This window comes from Lissotriton helveticus, chromosome 2_1 (genome assembly GCF_964261635.1).
Source record: "Lissotriton helveticus chromosome 2_1, aLisHel1.1, whole genome shotgun sequence".
NCBI classification, from domain to species: Eukaryota; Metazoa; Chordata; class Amphibia; order Caudata; family Salamandridae; genus Lissotriton; species Lissotriton helveticus.
In genome coordinates, this window is record NC_136059.1 from 332,186,835 (window position 1) to 332,205,694 (window position 18,860).

Genomic DNA, 18,860 nt, shown 5'->3' on the forward strand with positions numbered 1-18,860 from the left:
TGCAGCAGGTATTGTAGTCAAAGAGAGTGATCCTTTCCCCTCAAAATTCAAATGAAAAGTAACAAAGGGATTAACAAAGAACTGGTAGGAGCCTTCTGGACAGGTAGAGGAAGTTGTAGTTTCTGTGGCATTTCCTTCTTGCTGAAAAAAAGCAAAATAAAAAAATACTTTTTGAGCTAAAAAGACTACCTGAATGGCTAGAAAATGTGGTCAAAAACCTATTGTCGAGTTGAATTTGCTGCTCCACAAAAATGTATTCATATAGCATTTCTGCTGGCCAGACTGCCTGCGAATGCCCTCATTAGAAAACAACGTCGGGAGGCTTCCCAGCATTCGGCAATCGGGCTAGAGGACGCCAAATCTTGCTTGTCAGCTCACTTTGTTCTCATTGTCATCGCATTACTGGAATGGGAAAAAAATCTGTCCGGGACCGTTAAAGATAAGCATGAAGTCACCACTTTCCTCCAATTGCGTGAGTGGAATAAAAAATTCTGCTTGAACCTAGTCTAAAGGTGGGTACATTTTCTCTGACCTCTGCTACTGCAGTGCTTTTGAACTGCAGTCAGCCACAACACAATGTTCTACTCGGCATTTGTTTTGGTCAAACATGTGGGTGGTGTAAATATACACTGCAGGCTATATATGACATTTCAATTCCATGCTGCTGTTGTAATTTCAGTTCCCACTTGCCATGGCCTTACTAGATAGTTAAATAAGTCAAATTGATCTAACCAACTTTATATGTTTAGAGTAGGAATTGTATGGATTGTGACATTGAATGGCGCTGTAAAAGTGCACAGAGTCCTCATACTAGGAGACAGACTCCGAAAAAAGTTTGATGATAATATAAAAAGACACACAAAACAAAAAGTGATGAGGAGGAACAAAAATCCTAAAGATCTCTAATAGGATACATTTAATTACTTCTATCCACTGGTTCAATATTCCATCAAATTCACATATGATTATTGGTCCTAACCAGATATGAAATGAAAAGATATCATTTGTGGTTATGACCGGGAATAAGCAATGGATGTGACTTCATTGAAATATATGTGAATTTGGTGGGATATTGAACCAGTAAATAGGAGTAAGTAAATGTACCCTATTAGGAATCTTTAGTATTTTTTTTAAAACATATTTTATTGAGTTTTACAGAGACAGTGCGTATAGCTACACATCAAATGGTCCACATATTTCAACTTATTAGCAATGTATCGGCACATCCCATGTTCTACACGCATTTAGTCTTATGACAAAATCACAATATATAGACATGTTCAGTATCTTTGCTTAACTTATAAACCCACGCACAACTCCCCCCCGCCCCATTAGACCCCGGTCTCAAACTGTTCGCAGCTAAGTTGTTTGAATCCATCCCTGGTAACTCTTATTCGTGAATATGGCATACGTGTTTATTCAATATCATGCCTTATCTTAGCTTTCACAGTCTGGGGCTAGCAAGTTCATCTCTTCTACCATAACCTCCCAGTCCATGGCTATTGGCGTTTTTCTCAGCCCTCTTAGTTCCTCCCTTCGCAGCGCAACACCTTCCGCACAACTCCATTGCAGTATTTCTGTGTACCAGCTGTGTATATAAGGGTGTTTCCGTGACTTCCATCTCATAGTGATGGTTCTAATAGCTAATATTAATGCAAGGTCTATGAACCTGTATTGTAGTTTGTGTTTGGACAATTGAGCATGAAGGCCCAAAATTCATTCCTCCACTCTGTTGTTAATGGCATGGTGTGCGGACGTCCCAGTTATACGCCGAACTGTGACCCAGTATCCCCTCACCGTCGGGCACTCCCTCAACATGTGCATTAGCTTCGCCCCTTCTGAAATACATCTCGGACATGAGTGTTGTGTCTGGGGGAACATTTTGTTTAGCCTGCTCGGCGTCAGGTAAGCGCGATGTAGGACCATTGTCTGTATAAACTTGAATTTGGCATTCCTCAAGGCTTTCTCAGGGTGCTCGAGTACCGCCGACCATTCCTTGTCAGTCAACACTCTACCTATGTCCTCCGTCCACACTGCCCTCAGCGCATCCAAGGAGATTCGCGTATGGGAGCTAATGCCGGCATATAACCATCTAATTAAGTGGCATCCCCTGCCCATGTAGTGCACCATTTTAACCAATTCGTTATCGGAGGGTACTCTCCGCTTTGGGGCCCAATGTGTTTTTATGTATCGGGTCAGTGCAGTATGTGTTAAATATAGGTGCGCTGGGGCTCCCGTTTCATTCATGAAGGTATCATGATCAAGTAGAGTCTCGTCACCAAATAGATCCGCCACTGTACTAATGCCTACTTCCGTCCAAGGGGCTAGTATGCGTTTAGTGAGCCTGCCGCTCGCCAGTGGGATACCTAGTAACGGGATGCTGCTCGAGTATGCAATAGGTGTATTTGTATACTGTATCGCTGCTTTCCAACATCTGAGAGCTGTGTTTAATAAAGGGGGGAGATCGTTCAGGGTTCTATACCCAGGCAACAACAGGGCGTGCAACCTCCCATTGTCTATATCCGCGTCTGTGTAGTCTATTTCCTGTAAGTTATGTTCCGCCGTCCAAAATGACAACTATTGCAGTTGACAGGCGTAATAGTAGGCTCGAAAGTCAGGGACCCCCAGGCCCCCCGCACGAGTACCAACTTGTAGTTTTTTCAAACTAATACGTCTCCTACCCTTCCCCCGTATAAGGTCCGTGACCAGAGTATTCAGCAATTTAAAAGTGGCCTGTGGCACCTTCAGTGGTAGGTTAGTAAAATAATACAACAATCTGGGCAGTACGACCATTTTTGTTATTGCTGTCCTGACCATAATCGACAGCGGTAGCGCCGTCCAAAAATCGACGCTAGAACGTAGAGCCCTAATCGCTCTATTTAAATTGCCTTCTAGCATATCTTCGTGTGTCCTGTATATTTGAATACCCAGATATTTGAACGTGGAAGGCGTTACTTGGATCCTGGTATCTCCAAAGTCTCTGTCGGTGACATCTGCATGGGCCACAAAAAAGAATATGTGTGTTTTCTTGGTGTTCAAAACCAGGCCCGATAACAGTCCAAAATGGCAAAATGTCTCGTATATCGGGGTCAGGGGGCGACGGAGATCATGTATATACAGAAGAATATCATATGCATAGGCCGAGTATAAGTGAGTCATGTTCCCTATCGGTATCCCCCACCCCAGGAAATCTTGCCTTAGTTTTATGGCCAACGGTTCCAATGCCAAGATAAAGATGACAGGCGATAATGGACATCCCTGTCTGGTTCCCTTGTGTATAATGTATTCGCTTGAAATGTGGCCTCCCGTTCTAGTACGCGCTGTTGGGGCATTATATAATAGGCGCAGCCAGATTATGTATCCGCTCGGTATTCGAAATTTTCCTAATGCCTGAAATATGTACTCCCAGTTAATGGAATCGAATGCTTGCCGTAAGTCGAACGAGATGCAGCCTGCATGAGGGTATTGTTTCGGGCCTCTGTCATCAAGTAGTGTAGTTTCCTAATGTTTAATGAGGTGCTATGTGCTGGCAGAAAACCGGTTTGGTCTATATGTACTAGTTTGTATAAGTGTGGCAGCAATCTATTAGCCAGTACTTAGCTCAGAATTTTATATTCTGTGGGTAACAGTGAGAGCGGGCGGTAATTAGCTATGTCGGTATGGTCTCTGCCCGGCTTGGGCAACAATATAACAAGTGCTTGCGCCGTGGTAAGGGGAAGGGTGCCTTTTTCCCATATCGTTTTAAACAGCTCCGCTAGTTGGGGCACCTGGGCTTCCGCATATGTGGCATAGAACTCGACAGGGAGCCCGTCTATTCCGGGCGTTTTGTTACGCGGCAGCCCTTTTACAGCGACCTTAATCTCGTGTTGTGTGACATGGCCTGTGAGTTTCTTCTGTGCAGATGTCGGTAGTTCTGGGAATGTTAAGGTGAAACGGAAAGCTTCCGTTTGTTCCTTTGTGGCGTAATCTGTTGCCCTGTAAAGTGTGGCGTAAACGCCGCATTAATGTCACCCTTGCTGGTCGCCGCTGTCCCGTTCCCTGTGTTAATTTCACGTATGACCACTGTTGGGGAAGCGTCCCGAATTATCTTAGCCAGTAGCACCCCTGCCTTGTCCGCTTCAGTGTGTGCGCGTTGTGTATATGCCTTGTATTCTATAACCCTTAGTGACTCCAAAAGCTCAGCGTGTCTGATCCGCATTTCCTGTAATGGGCCTTTTCCCTCTATGTTTGTCGCTGCTTCTTGCTCTAATTTTCCCATTCTCTCTTCCACTTCTATAAGAGTCTTGTGGAGTTCCTGTGGCGCGCCCACTGTCGCACTGATTGCTTTTCCCCTTATTACAGCCTTAAAGGCATCCCATTCCACCAGTCTGCTCGTGGCCGTATCATTGTTTTCTGCAAAATAACAATTTATGGTGTCAGAGAGATAAGTTTGAAACACTGTGTCCTCAAGCAACTGTGGCCAGAGCTGCCATGTAGATACCGGGGTGGGTACTCTGCCCCATGTGAGTACTATCTCTAGTGGGTTGTGATCTGAGAAAGTTTTGGGCAGATATGTGGACTGGAGCACTTGCATAGCTATGCCGTTGGAGCAAAATATCCTGTCTAGTCTAGTGTGCAGATCATGTACTGTGGAATAGTAGGAGTATTCCCTGTGTGTGGGGTGTCTCATGCGCCATACATCACAAAATCCCCTTTCGTCCGCCCATCTTCCCAGTGCCTCTGCCTGTTTGACCACCCCAGTGCCTCGCAAGGGTGGGTGCGATCTATCCTGAGTTACATCCATTATTGTGTTACAGTCTCCTCCCACTATCCACGGGTATGCTTCCCAGCCCGCCAATGCCCCACTCACTACAGCCCAGTATTTGTCCTGATAGTAGTGCTGGGTACAATATATGCACCCAACTTCGAACTGGCCATCCAGTGTACCTTGTACCAATATATATCTGCCTAGTTTATCAATCCTCTGTTCTTGACCCCCGTATCCAAATTGTGGCTCCCCTTGCATAGTAAAGGATCGAAAAAATTTGACCCCTCCATTTCTTTCGAAGTTTCACAACCTCGCTTTCAACCATATGCGACTCTTGGAGGTACGCTATCTGTGCCTTACAGCGTTGCATATGAGCATGTATCCTGTGGCGCTTTTGTGTTGTGCCCATCCCCCATGTGTTCCATGTTATGACAATGTATTTACCCACTGTATGCATCGCCACATGGTCTGTAACAGATAATTGAGCAGTATGGTACCCAGGTAGGTTTTCAAATGTGTAATAGTATGCGAGTTGAGACCATCCTTCTCCCCAACATCCCCAATACTTGGTCTGGTCATTGAACTATACCAAACCAAAATACATAACTGAACCAATAAAAACATAACAGTTACTTAAGGAGCCATAGCCATGTGGGGGACCCCGCTAGCGCTACTTGTGGGGTGGATTCGTTCTACTAGTAGTACTCAGAAGCTTCTGCGGCACCCTGTGCCACAGTATTATTATGCCTTGCGCCATGGGTCCGCTTGCACCAACTATATATCAATCAGTAAGACATATTAAAGTTACAACGGGGGAAAAAGGGTATACTTGCATGAGTCCAGTTAACCAAACAGAGGGCCTCATTTATGAGAAACGACGCATCGCTGCGTGAAAGAAGCGATGCGTCACTTCTCAGTGCGCACTCCTTGCATCATGATTGATGAGTCATATTTATAATATGACGCATCATGTCGCAAAGAGTTACAGATACGTCAGTATTTCTGACGTATCTGTAGGAGCAAAAGTGACGCATTTCTGGAGTGTGTCACAAAAGTGGTGCAACTCCAGCAATGTGTACTTTCACATGGGCAAGTCCCATGTTGTTAGTGCCTGCGTCAGTCAAGATTTTGGCGCATTATCGGCCAAGAAATGGCACAGTGAAATCTTATAGATTTCACTGCGACACTTCCATGACCCTTTCTTGCATCAAAACGCCCCCCTTGCATACATTATACCTGGCACAGGTATAATGTAGTGCAAGGGTTTACAAAGTGACGCATCTACCTAGATGCGTCACTTTGTAAATATGGCGCAACAAGGCGCATTTTTTACGCCACTGGTGCGCCACAAAAAGTGACGCACTTGCCGCGTAAAAGTGCCGCACAGCCTCATAAATGAGGCCCAGAGTGTTTATCAGTTGCGGAGTGGAAGAAGGAAACAAGGCCTCACTGCCCTCTGAGTCTGAATCATGGGGCGTATCTTCTCCTGTGGAGGATTTAGTGTCCATCCGTGGGGTGTTCGTGAAAGTGGCTGTGGCAATAATCGATTGGGATTTGTTTTGCTGCACCTGCTGCGAGGTGACATATTTGCGTGCCGGGTTGCGGCGCAGACGGTCGCCTCCGCGTCCCACTGCATCGCTGAGAGGAGACCGGCTCCTGTTCCTGTTTTGTGCGGAAGTCTCCGTAGCATTAGACAGCTCTATTACCTCCAGACAGTCTTCTACGTCCCCGGGACTTTCAAAGAAGCATGACTTCTGTTCGTGCATTATTTTTAGTCGTACCGGAAAGAGTAGAGCATACTTCAGGCCCATATTTCCGAGTCTCCGTTTGACTGCCATAAAGGAGGATCGCTGCCGCTGCACCAGCATTGTGTAAATAGGGAACAGTGAGATTCTCTGTCCCGGAAGTTCAGCAGCTTGATGATAAGGGGACGCGGCAGAGCCCCCGGTTTTGGCCTCCCCACCAGTATGCTGTGTGCCCGTTCGATACAGTATTGTTCCGAAAGGCCCTCCATCGCAACGTGTTCTCGAAGCCATTGCTCCATGTAACGTGGTGCGTCGCTTCCTTCAGTTTTTTCGGGAAGTCCTATCATGCGGATGTTGCTCCTTCTTGCCCTGCCCTTCGCATCCTCCACATGGTCAAGTAAAGTGGCCACTTGCGTCTGCAGTTGTTTTACATCTGTTTCGGTCTGTTTCTGCACCACTTCAGCCAGCGTCTTCACATGTTCCTTTACCCTTTCAGCTGTCTTGGCATGATCCGCCCAGAGCAATCTGTAGCTCGAGCGCTTTCCTGGTATCACGCACTTCCTGCAGGATAAGGTCCAACTTATCCACCGGTGCATTGATGGCCGTCGGCGGAACACAACCAGAGGCATGCGTGCTATCCACACTGCCTATTCCATCCGGCACAGGGCCTGTGCGGTCCTCCCCTTGCTGTCTCACCCTGTTGCACCCCATCGGTTCTGGTGAATGATATGCTAAGCAGTGGTGACAGTGGATCGCAAGGGGGTCAGTCCTCTGCGTATCCGTCCTTATCCCCGCAGAGGTCTCAGGCTATAATCCGCTCTGCCCACGCTGTGCTGATCTCATGCGGATCGTCGCAGGGGAGTCTCTGCCACACCAGCAGCGCTCTGTCCAGCCTACCAGGCATACCACGTGTCTCACCTTTACCAGTGTCCCAGGGGCAAGGCTGTGCGCCACCTAGGCCCATGACAGGTTGACCAGCATAAGTTTCAGGGGGCAACACCCCACCGCATCCAGCCTCCACAAGTCCGCCAGCCGCCGGCACACTATCCATGGAGTCCAGGGGCAGCCGGGCGCGCCTCACTTTACACCACAGCCCAGTTCCCTTGGAGTCTGTCTGTCTCCACAAGTCTTAGGAGGTGTCCGCTCTCTGTGGTACATACAGGGGCCAAAGGTAGGCCATAGCGCCACTCGCAGCAAGCTCACCGCAGGGGGTCACAGCGGACGTGCTCGCAGCACCGGAGCACAACCCACACACATCCGCCAGCGTTCCGATCCATGGGACAGCCACAGGCACCGGACAACGCTCCTCCAGCGCAGCAGGCGGCACAGTTCCAGCGACATGGTGTCGGCTCCCTGCGGCCGCAGCGCAGGATGGTCCCCCCGTTACAGGCACTGCAGCCGCACCCGCATCAGCGCCGTCTCCCTCCGTCGGGGGTGGATGTGGCAGACAGAGGCACACCGCAGCCGCATCCACAGATCGGCCAAGGATAGGATAGTAGGTGTGCAGTTTACTTGCCCGCGCCTCTGCGCTACAGCTCAGTGTGCCAACACAGCAACAAGGGGAGGCGGGAGGCGGGTGAAGAAGGCCGCACCGCAGCCCCAGTACAGCACAGCTCCGCCAGCCGTCTCGTGGGTCTGCTTGTCCTCGCTCGCATCAGCCCCCGGCCTCTTCCCAGCCCAGTCCCACCTCTCCGCTCCGATCTTCCACCTGCACGCAGGTACCAGCAGCCACACTCCCGCCTGGTTTCACAACAGCCAGCAGCGCTCTCACAGGACCACGCCCGCAGGCGCAAAATAGCGCCTTTCCCGGTGACTCCAGGTCAGCACCTCCGAGGTCCGGATCTCAGAAATTTTGCTGGTCTTTTACAGTGGAAACCGGCCCCGTTGTTGCCGCGATGGCTAGAAAGTCCAACGCGGACCCCTGGCGCGGTTTAGGCGAATCTTGACAGGATATTGGAGGCCGGGACCCGGAGCTCGCCTAAAAGACGACTGCCATGTTCAGCGCATAGCCACGCCCCCCCAGGAATCTTTAGGATATTTGTTCCTCCTCATCACTTTTTGTTTTCTGTAAATATTTACAGCCCAGAGAGTGGAGGAATATTTGGGCAAACCACTTGTATATTTGGTGTGACACTATAAAAAAGAGACCATTTGTACAGGGATCAATAGTATAATTTGGTATTTTGGTACTAATTGAACATGAAGCATGCCCATGACTCTTATGCAAAAAATGTATCAAAACAATTAATAGTTTGTCTTCCACTTGAAGGTTGTGTGTAGCCCTTAAATGGGATTCTTATAATCAGATGTATCATGGTAGACCTAGTCCATATATTTTTTTCAGGTTTTAGATCTTTCTCCTTCCTGAGGAAGTAGTTTATTAACTAAACTACTCAGTGTCATCCCTTGTACATGCTGGGCAAGAATTATGGTTTTAGTAAATGGGGATCATTTGTCCTCTGAAGAGATAACAATAAATATTTTAAAACACAAGCTCTGTTGTCCTTGTGCATTGTGTCAGCTTCTATAGGGCATGATCTGACACCTAGACATTTCGTTTTGTGAAGGCATGTACTCGCCAGAAGGTACGTGCCCATCGTTTCAGGTTTAGTGGGAGTGCATGGTTTCACTATACCCAAGGTTTGCATCATAAGCAAGCATAAGGTGTACACACTAAAGCTGATGCCCTTGCTTTCAACAGGACTTTTGTCAAAGACACAAGCATGACAGTTACACATAAACTCTTTTACCTAATACTACATAAATACTGAATTCTGGCAGGGCGAGCTGTGTGCCTTTTCATATTGCTAGCACACCGAAGAGCAACTTGTTTGACAAACGGGCATTAACTAATAAGTCTGTTTGCAGCTTCATGAAGAAGGAGAAAAACAATAGGTGCAAAAAGTTCCATCTGAACCTAATATTTTACCATGATGGTTTCAAAATCAAGAGACAACAAGCTTTTTCAGTTGCAATACGTTTGATCTTGCTAGACCCTCTCTTCAAAACTGAGGCATCGGGAAAGACTTATCCATTCTGGATTTTGGAGGGAGGTTTGACTTAATATCTACGCTAGTTCCTCACTTCACTCAGTCTTAAAAGTGTCTCATGAATATGCAGTAAGTGTCGGTTCCTATAAACAGTAATAAGCATCAATGTTTCCCGGCACAAATCTCTTGAAGCAAACTCTTCACAGCAATGTGAATTAATTGTTCAGTTAATGAAATCCATCAGTAGTCCCAGAAATATATGTATCATTGGTCTCTCACCTGGAATGTCAAATGTAGGTCTGGAGCTGCCAGATCAGAGTCAGATTTTCAGGATATGACTTGACTAACTACATAAAATTTAATGAGTATACTTGTATGTTAATTTGTCTTACATGGAGGTTATAAATTGGGTTTCTAGTTGGCAGAGGTTTGCCCCTGTCTAAGTAGGGACCACAATCTTAGTCAGGGCAAGCTCTATACATACTTTAAATTAGTCTGTGATCACCCTCTGGTAGATTGGCACAGAACAGGCAGGCTTAACTTAACTTAAGAGGCAATGTGTAAAGTATGTGTACAACACACACACACACAGTAACACAATGAATACACCACAAAATATTGCCACAGAGGTTTATTTATCTGAGTCAAACAAGACCAAAACAACAGACATCCAATCAGTAGAAGTCAGTAGAAGTCTAAACATGAATGTCTAATGATTAAATGCAAAAATAGTGCTTAGAAGTCACAAGTAGTCAAAAGATTGATTTAGATCGTGAAGGACTTGTACAAATGCAAAGTTCAGGTCGACCGCGATGGAGGGCAGGTCAGCTACAGGATCCAAACACATCTCACTGAATAAATACCTTGGCTGGAGCAAGTATTGACATCGAGAACCTACTGCACTATTGTCGAGCCACGCAAAGAGGGTGCTGTGCTTTCGCTGAGCTCAGTTGAATTGAATGCAATGTATCGTTTTTGAGTTGCGCAGGCTGTGGAGTCACTGTCAGGGGAGAGGAGTTGGCTTAACGGCTAGGGCGCTCGACCTCGGACCTGGAGATCTGGGTTCGAGTCCTGGTAACGACGCCAAAACCTCCTGTGATTCTGGGCAAATCACTTAATCTCCCCGTGCCTAAAAATGAATGTGTGTCCTCATGTAACGTAACTGGTGCTATGTAAAGCGCTCTGATACCTGATTCGGTTCGAGTTTAGTTCGCTCTATATAAAACTCTACCAAAATTATTATTTTTTTAAATCTGTCATTGAGCAGCCTCTGCATCGACATCAAAGAAAGATGAGACTGAATTTCTAACGCACTAGTTTCTGTAGAAATCAATTGCAGAACCCACTTCTGAGGCCCCACACTAGAGGGGGCACCTCATGCAAGCGTAGGACTCACAGATGGCAGAGTCCAGAAGACCCAGCAGGATTGCAGGGAAGTCTTTTGTGTCCCTTGGAGTCACTCCAGGTTTAAGTGAGATAGGTCAAGTTCTTGTACTCAGCAGGGCAGAGATCAGCAGGCAGCAGGGCAGCTCAGCAAAGCAGAGAAACAGTTCCTCAGATCAGTCAGTCAAGGCAAAGTGGCAATCCTTACAGCACAGCAGTCTTTACTCCCAGGCCTAGTAGTGTACTGATTTGGTAGGGTCAGAGCCCCGGGACCTATATCAAAAAGTGCAGTTGATGTAGGGGGTGACTTCAAAGCAACTCTCTGAAATGCACAAGGATCGCATTCAACCCAGTCCTGTCCGCCAGGCTATCTGTGCGGGAATGAATCATTGCTTTGTGTGTGGAAGGGATAACTGTCAGCCTCTCCCATTCCTCCCTACCAAGGAACACCCATCTGAATGCAGACAAATGCAGATGAGTGGTCAGAATGCGAATGAGCCTCTGCTTCCCATTGTTGTGGCTATCTAGAGGGTATGCACAATGTGTAGCTGTCACCCATCCCGGATGTGTATTGGAGACAAGCTGCAGGCACACAGAGCAAAGTTTAGAGAAGAGAAATTTCTAATTTCTAAAAGCTGCATTTATAAAATAGTAACATCAAATCCAGCTTTACCACTAAGAGGATTTCTCATTACAATTCCAAAGACATGAAACATGATTTCCTTTCTATTCAGGAATTGCAGCTCAAAAGTGATTTAAGGAATTCCCAATGCTAGCCAATGAGAGGAACGGGTCTCACTGCAGTAAACAATTTATTTAGCTGTTTGTCAGTACCAGGACATGTGAAACTTTAAAGCACATGTCCTCATTTTTTGTTACATACCACCCTGTCCATAGGGCTACATAAGGCCTACCTTAGGGGTGACTTATGTGTATTAAAAGGGAAGTTTAAGGCTTTGCAATTGATTTTAAATGGCAAGTTGAAGTGGTAGTAAACTACACACACAGAGGGCTTTCAATGGCAGAGACAGGTTTAAAAGGCTACTTATTTTGCATCCGGGTAAGGCGTTGGGTCCCAACGGGATTCCGATTGAGTTCTATAAACAGGCTGCCCCGCAGGTTGTGCCACACTTACTAGCCATGTACAAGGAGAGTCTGGACAGAGGAATATTGCCTAAAGACCAGAGGCCCGCCGCTATAGTGGCGATACATAAGCCTGGTAAGCCGCCTCATGAGTGCACATCCTATAGACCAATCTCCCTTCTTAACGTGGAGGCCAAAATACTAGCCAAGGCGCTAGCGACTAGCCTACAACCGCACCTAGCGGCAGTGATCCACCCGGACCAGTCTGGCTTCATGCCCCACCGCAACACAGCGCTAAATGTTAGAAGGGTCCACGGTGCAATGGAATGTAAATGGACCATTGCAGAAGACGCAGCAATACTCTCTCTAGATGCGCGAAACTTCTTTGACTTGGTAGAGTGGCCTTTTCTTTTTGCAGTGCTTAAACGTATGGGGTTCGGACCTAAGTTCTGTGCGTGGGTACAGCTACTGTACACGGAACCAGTGTCACGGGTAGTAGTAAATGGCCATTTGTCGACAGAATTCCAACTGGGCAGGGGGACACGGCAAGGCTGTCCTTTGTCGCCACTTCTATTCGCCATAGTCCTTGAACCACTGGTGAGGTGGATTAGACAAGACCTGACTATACGAGGGCTGAAATGGGCTGACGGGTGGGAAGACCGCATCTCGCTCTACGCGGATGATATACTACTATACTTAACATCTCCGGCGCGATCCATCAATTGCCTTTTAGACATCTGTGTGTCCTATGGGCGGGTATCGGGATATACCATTAATTGGGAGAAGTCGCTTTTATATGTTCTACATGGTCCTCCTACACGACTCCCGCGAAGCTGTACGCTCAGATAGTCACAAATGGGTTTAAATACCTCGGGATATGTATCACACACGACCGCACACAGTTTGAAGAACCGGGCCTTATGGGCCTGGCCGCGCAGGGCACGCCTCAAATCTCCGAGTTCACCTGCCTTGTCGGACAGAGACATGAGACACTGTTAGGCGTAGAAAACCAGGTTTATTAGCTGCAGCTAAGCACAGTTGTCCCCGAAGTACAGAGTAGGTTCACAGGAGACTGCCACTTTACTACATGGCGCACAATCTTTTATAGCACACATATTTACAACATATACTCCTAATGCATACAAGGCTGGCCAATAAGAAAAGTTGAAAAACAAGCTATCAAGTATCCCAAATATGCCCTTCTTTCAGACCCCGTGTGTCAAACCTCCCCACAAGTTAATCAGTGCTAATGCCTTTAATCGAATTTGCAGGTGACAGGACATCTTTGTGTGCCTCAAAGGATAGTTGTGTAACAAGAGAATACAAGGGGAGAATAGCGAAGGCCAGTCGGATAAGATAAAGTAAGGAAAGTATAGAGAGGGACAAACAGTCAGTCGAGACAGGGATCAATCAGTCCAGACATGGATTAGTAGACTCGGCCAGACCCTGACATCGGCTTCGTAAACAAGGGCAGGGGGTTACTTTTTTAACAAAACAGACAAGTAGCAGCTAGAAACGGCAAAAACACTCCGATCGCAGTGCTGCCTGAGTGAAGGCAATACAAAATGGCGACAAGACACAAAATGGCGGCCAAATGCGGAACGAAGTCGGAAACTAAAGAACTTCAAGTTCTCGGAAAGCAATCTGACCCAACCCCTATCGCGATTCAAAAATGATGTTAAACACTGGCGCACACTGCCACTGACGCTACTTGGGAGGGCCGCCCTCTTTAAGATGATGGCGCTCCCGCGGTTCCTCTACGCACTGCAAAACACACCAATCCCTGTTCCCGTAGCCTAGTTCGCGACAATTAATACAGAAGTGACGACCCTGCTGTGGGACGGGAAGACGCCCCGCATAGCCCTACATAAATTAACTAGAAGCTGGTACGATGGAGGAATAGCCCTCCCAGACATCAAGGTATATTATTGGGCATCCTAGCTCATAGCTATCAATCAGTGGCTTCACATTCCCCAAGAGGATCCAGCGTTTAGAATAAATAGGCCCCTACTAGCTCCATCAGGGATCATGAGGGCATTATACAATAAAAAGAAGAGACCCAACATAACAGGTCCAACGTCACATACAATTCATATATGGTTTGAGACACAGAGGGCCTTGGGCTGGGATGGGGTTGTGACACTAGCGATGCCTCTATGGTAAGAAAAAATATTTCTTAAAAGGCTACTTATTTGTGGGTGACACAACTAGTGCTGCATTCCCACTATATCATTTAGATTCCAGGCCCTGGGTATAAGGTATACCACTTTACAAGGGACTTATAAGTAAACTTAATATGCTGATCAGGTATATACCAATGTCCATGTTTAGGGGAGAAGCACATGAACTTTAGTACTTGTAAGCAGTGGTAAAGTGCTCAGAGTCCTAACACCCAAAAAAGATACAGCAAGAAGTGGAGGTAAGCAGGCGAAAATGGGGGGAAGGCCACCCTAAGGATGACAGGTCCAAAAATTGATATCCCAGAAAATGCCATGGATCAGCCTTTTGCTTAAGACACCCCTGTCATAGGCCATATAGACCTCAATTGGCCTCTGTGTAGTATGTCTCTTTTGAACCAGGCAGTTTCTGTATCAAGGACCCCAGTCCGTAAATATGCATTGCTTGCCACTACCAATGGCCCCATTTAGTAACAAATTTTATTGGCCGCACAGACTAACAAGCAATAGTGGGTTGACATAATAACAGGAATTAATAGCCGCACGCAGCAACCATCAATGTCTGGTTCTTACCATTTGTGCTGGCCTGTAGAACCAATTGCCATTGATGGAGCGAGATTTAGAAACATATTTGTTTTAACTCGCAAAGTTAAACTTCCATAATAAAATAATTGTATTATTCAGCATGATGTGAATTATATTAATCAACCTAGATTAAAATGCATACACGACACAAGGGACTATACATGTGCTCATATATGTGCTCTATGTTGCATCTGCATGTATGTAAGAAAATAATAAATTAACCTTGTCTATTGTTTTTGTCAGAAATTAAATGCGGCTGTTTTAATTAATGGCATGTGCTTATTTGTGTGTGCTAATGTTATGTCTTTTCGTCTTTATATGGCACAAGTTTGAGAAGAAATTCTGTTTGTTGCTTTATATGCTTTGGATAGGTAACATTTATTAATGGGTTAACAATTAGCAAAGGAGGGTGGGTAACAGAACGAGTTCTAATTCTTTCATTAATTGATGCCTTGTGTTTGTTTAAACATTAGTTTTGCGAATGGGCCTAAAGAAAATGGCTGGCAGCGCTGCAGAATATGAAACTTGACCAGAGTGAAGCCTTCACTCATGCGCAGACGAAAAAGCATTTTTTTGAACTGACAACGTTTAATGCAGAAGCAAATGTGGTCGAGTCAAATGTGTTCTTGGTGACATTTCCAAGGACAGGATGCGGCATGGCCTGCCAAGATTAGGAAGTGAAATGTTTCGTGCTCGGAGAATGTTTCTTTTTGAGAAAGCAAAAAGGATGGAGAAACTAAGAACAATAAGGGCTATGATGAGGCCCCGGACTTGGTCAGGAGAACATGACCTAATGGTGGACTGACATGGCTCAGCCAATTAGAAGTTTGGATTTTCAGAAAGAATGTGTGATTAAGTTATTTTAGCTAGACAGAAAAGGTATAAAAACTGACCCCTTTGGAGGGAGGGCGTCTCTCGCTTCCTGAATCCAGTAAGGCGTGTTGTGCTAAAGGACTTTTTTGGAGCACGTAAGGATCAATAGGGTTAATGACAATTTTTTTGGATGAAGTGAGTTTAGACAGGGAACTTAGGTGATGGAAACTGTTTATTTACTTAAACATGCTAATTGATTTTACTTTGAATCTTCAGTCTAATGTGCTATTCCTCAATAAAAGCTGCTAATAAAGTATTTAATATAATGCGCTTACTTGATTAAAGCTTATAAAATAAGATTTTGAAACAACAAGCTGGACTTGTTTATTCATGGTCTTTTTACCATTAGTTGATCCATTTACCTTAGTGACTTAATTAATATGTTATTTGCTTAAAACCATGGTGATGTATATAAATGTATAAATAGTTTGTGAATAGGTTCTGGTTAATTAGGTCACATGATTCAGTTGCCCAAAATCTGTCTCGTTAGTAAATGGGCCTTATGAGTGATTTATGATTAATGGTGAGTATCTGATGTAGGGTAGCGTTATTAAGACAGAATTTCTATAGGGCGCTGGATCAATTCTCTGGTAGCAGAGTTTGGTTACTATGGTAACTAACATGTTACATGGTAATTACATAGGATCAATGTTTAACATATGTGGAATTTGTTTACTTGTTACATGTAGTCGAAGGTTTTTTCTGGCAGTGTGAAAATTCCTGGTTTTGTACCGGTACAAGATACAAGAGTAGTGTGACAAAGTGAAGTTGCACAGTACATTTGTTCTGTTTCAAAATAGTGGTATTGTAATATATCACTAGTGTTGTGGTCGTACAGCACAAGTTTAGGGATTCTAGGTGTGCTAGGTAAAATGTATAGTGAGGATTGTCTATGAAATCGTAGCTTTTGAGTATAGGGACTTGGAGCCTGTTTTAAAACTCACTGCGAAAAGAGTAATAGAATTTATCCGAGCTTGAGTGAAGGGTAAAGTAGCGTTGTCTATTCTTACTGGCGTGTGAGGATTTCTATGGTTGGTTAAAGTCCTACCAAGATTTCATGTATGCATGGTTAGGGTTTCTTCCGTTTGAATGTGCGTAAATGATTTTGTAATTGCGTTCAAGTCAAACTTTGAATTGTTACTTTATGTGCATTCAGAGGGAAAGAAGTTTGTTTTTGCCTGTTTGAAGGGTAGAGTAGTGATACTTTATCAACGATTGAATATTCTGTGAGAATAGCGTCGTCTATTCCACGCAAAAGAATACTTGAGTGATTGTATAAACTATCGCTTTATTTAGCGGAACAGACAAATGGTTTGTTTTTTCTGTTGTTAATATTCGAAATTCATTGGAAAAGTTTCTTAAAATGGCGCTGTGAAAATATTTTGTAAAGGAGGGGTGAACTCTGAGAGTGAGAGACGAGAAGCTGCAGCGGTAGTGTACGTCACAGGGTCCGCGCTGTGATTGGCTAACATACGTCACAGCTAGCGCGCTGATTGGTTCATGTGACTCAGACGAACTGTTAGTTGATTGGCTCATTCTGAAAACGGCAATGTTATTGGTTGAGCAAGGTGGTGACGTAGCTTAACTGGATTGGCTTGTTGGTGAGTTTCGCGCACGGATTGGCTGATTTTGCGGAACAGCCAGGAAACATTTACGATCATTTAGAATTGAGCGGATTTGATTAAAAACATGAGTTATTACTACAAAAAAGAGGAGAAGAAGCTTACATGGCTTCAGAAATTAAAAAATATATTTACACCTGATAAGAAAATCGAACCGCGAGATGGAAAATTACTTCATAAGTACAAAACACCTGCAGCATATATGGAAGGTGAATATGGTTATCATACTTGTCTTTGGATGGATACTTGGATGGATTATACCAAAGATGATGGTGTTTTAGCATGGCCGGAAGACGGATCATTTAATATGAGGGTTTTGAAAAACCTGAGAGAAAAAATGATGGCTCTTGTGCCAAAGCCTAGACCTACTCAATTTGAAGCTCTTGTTGAATGGGAAGATGAAATGTTTGAACTCGCACGGGAAACTAGAGGTGTAACAAAAGGTCCAAAATTAGACATTGATAGAGAAACACATGAAGATAGAATGCCTAGATGGAGACAAGCAGATATGTGTGATGGTCTCTACCCAGTAAGAGTAATGGTTACTGATATACCAGGTCAAAAGAATACACAAAAGAAAAATAATATTGAAGAAAGTGAAATAGAAGATTCAGTTTTAGAAGAAATTTATCTTACAAAATAGGAAACAGACTCCTTTTAAACCAGCTTGTGCATGGTCTACCCCGATGGTTTCTACACCGATGGTTTCTACAGGAACAACTCCAAGTGCACCACCACTTAATGAAGAATCACTTAGATGTTATCTGAATAATACAGAAACTCCTGAAAGAGTAGAAACGAGAACTAATTCTAGTACATATGGTGAAAGTAGAAATTTTCCTGAAACTCCAGTTCCGAGAAATGAAACTTCCAGAAACCTAATGAGAACTGGAAGAGATGAGGAAACTCCAATTAATTCAGAATATTTACGATCAAAGGAAGAATTAATTCGACAGTTAACTAAAGGTATGGAAGCAGTAACAGTTCCAGTAACAATTGGTCCTGTTCAGCCTGTATTCGATCAGGGAGAAATTAGACATCCAGGTTTGACTATTCCATTAAATGCAGAAATTCAGAAAGTGGCTGGAAAATTTTACTCAGATTTAACAGAAATACATCGAGAGAAAACAATGATGCCTGATTTAACTTTTAATCAAGGTTCATCATGCAAAACACCAATTGGTGCAGGATCTGATACTGAAACCCCAGAAAATAGTGTTGAAAAATCAAATGTAACTTCCCCAAAACTTGATGTTGCTAGATTAAAAGCAGATTTGGAGGAATTAATAATTGGCACAATTGGACCTCACAATTTAAAGCATTATCAAGATGATGAATTATTATTTATTTGTAAAAGTGTACAATGGAAAACGAAAAACAAATATGAGCAGTTGGAAGAATTAGCTAATGAATTAGAAATTGATTTGAATAAACAGAAAAATTTGGGAAAACACTACAGATTAGAATTCACTGAAAGAGACATTGAGAACTTCAACACAATGGGAATAATATTGCATATAAAAGATTTGATTGTATATATAAAAAGATTGGGAGATTTAAGCAAATGGAGAATGAAATGGAAAAAGAAAAGAGAGGAAGAAAGGAGAGAAAGGGGCATGATAGCAAACCAGTATCCAATGAGGGAAATAGCAGGA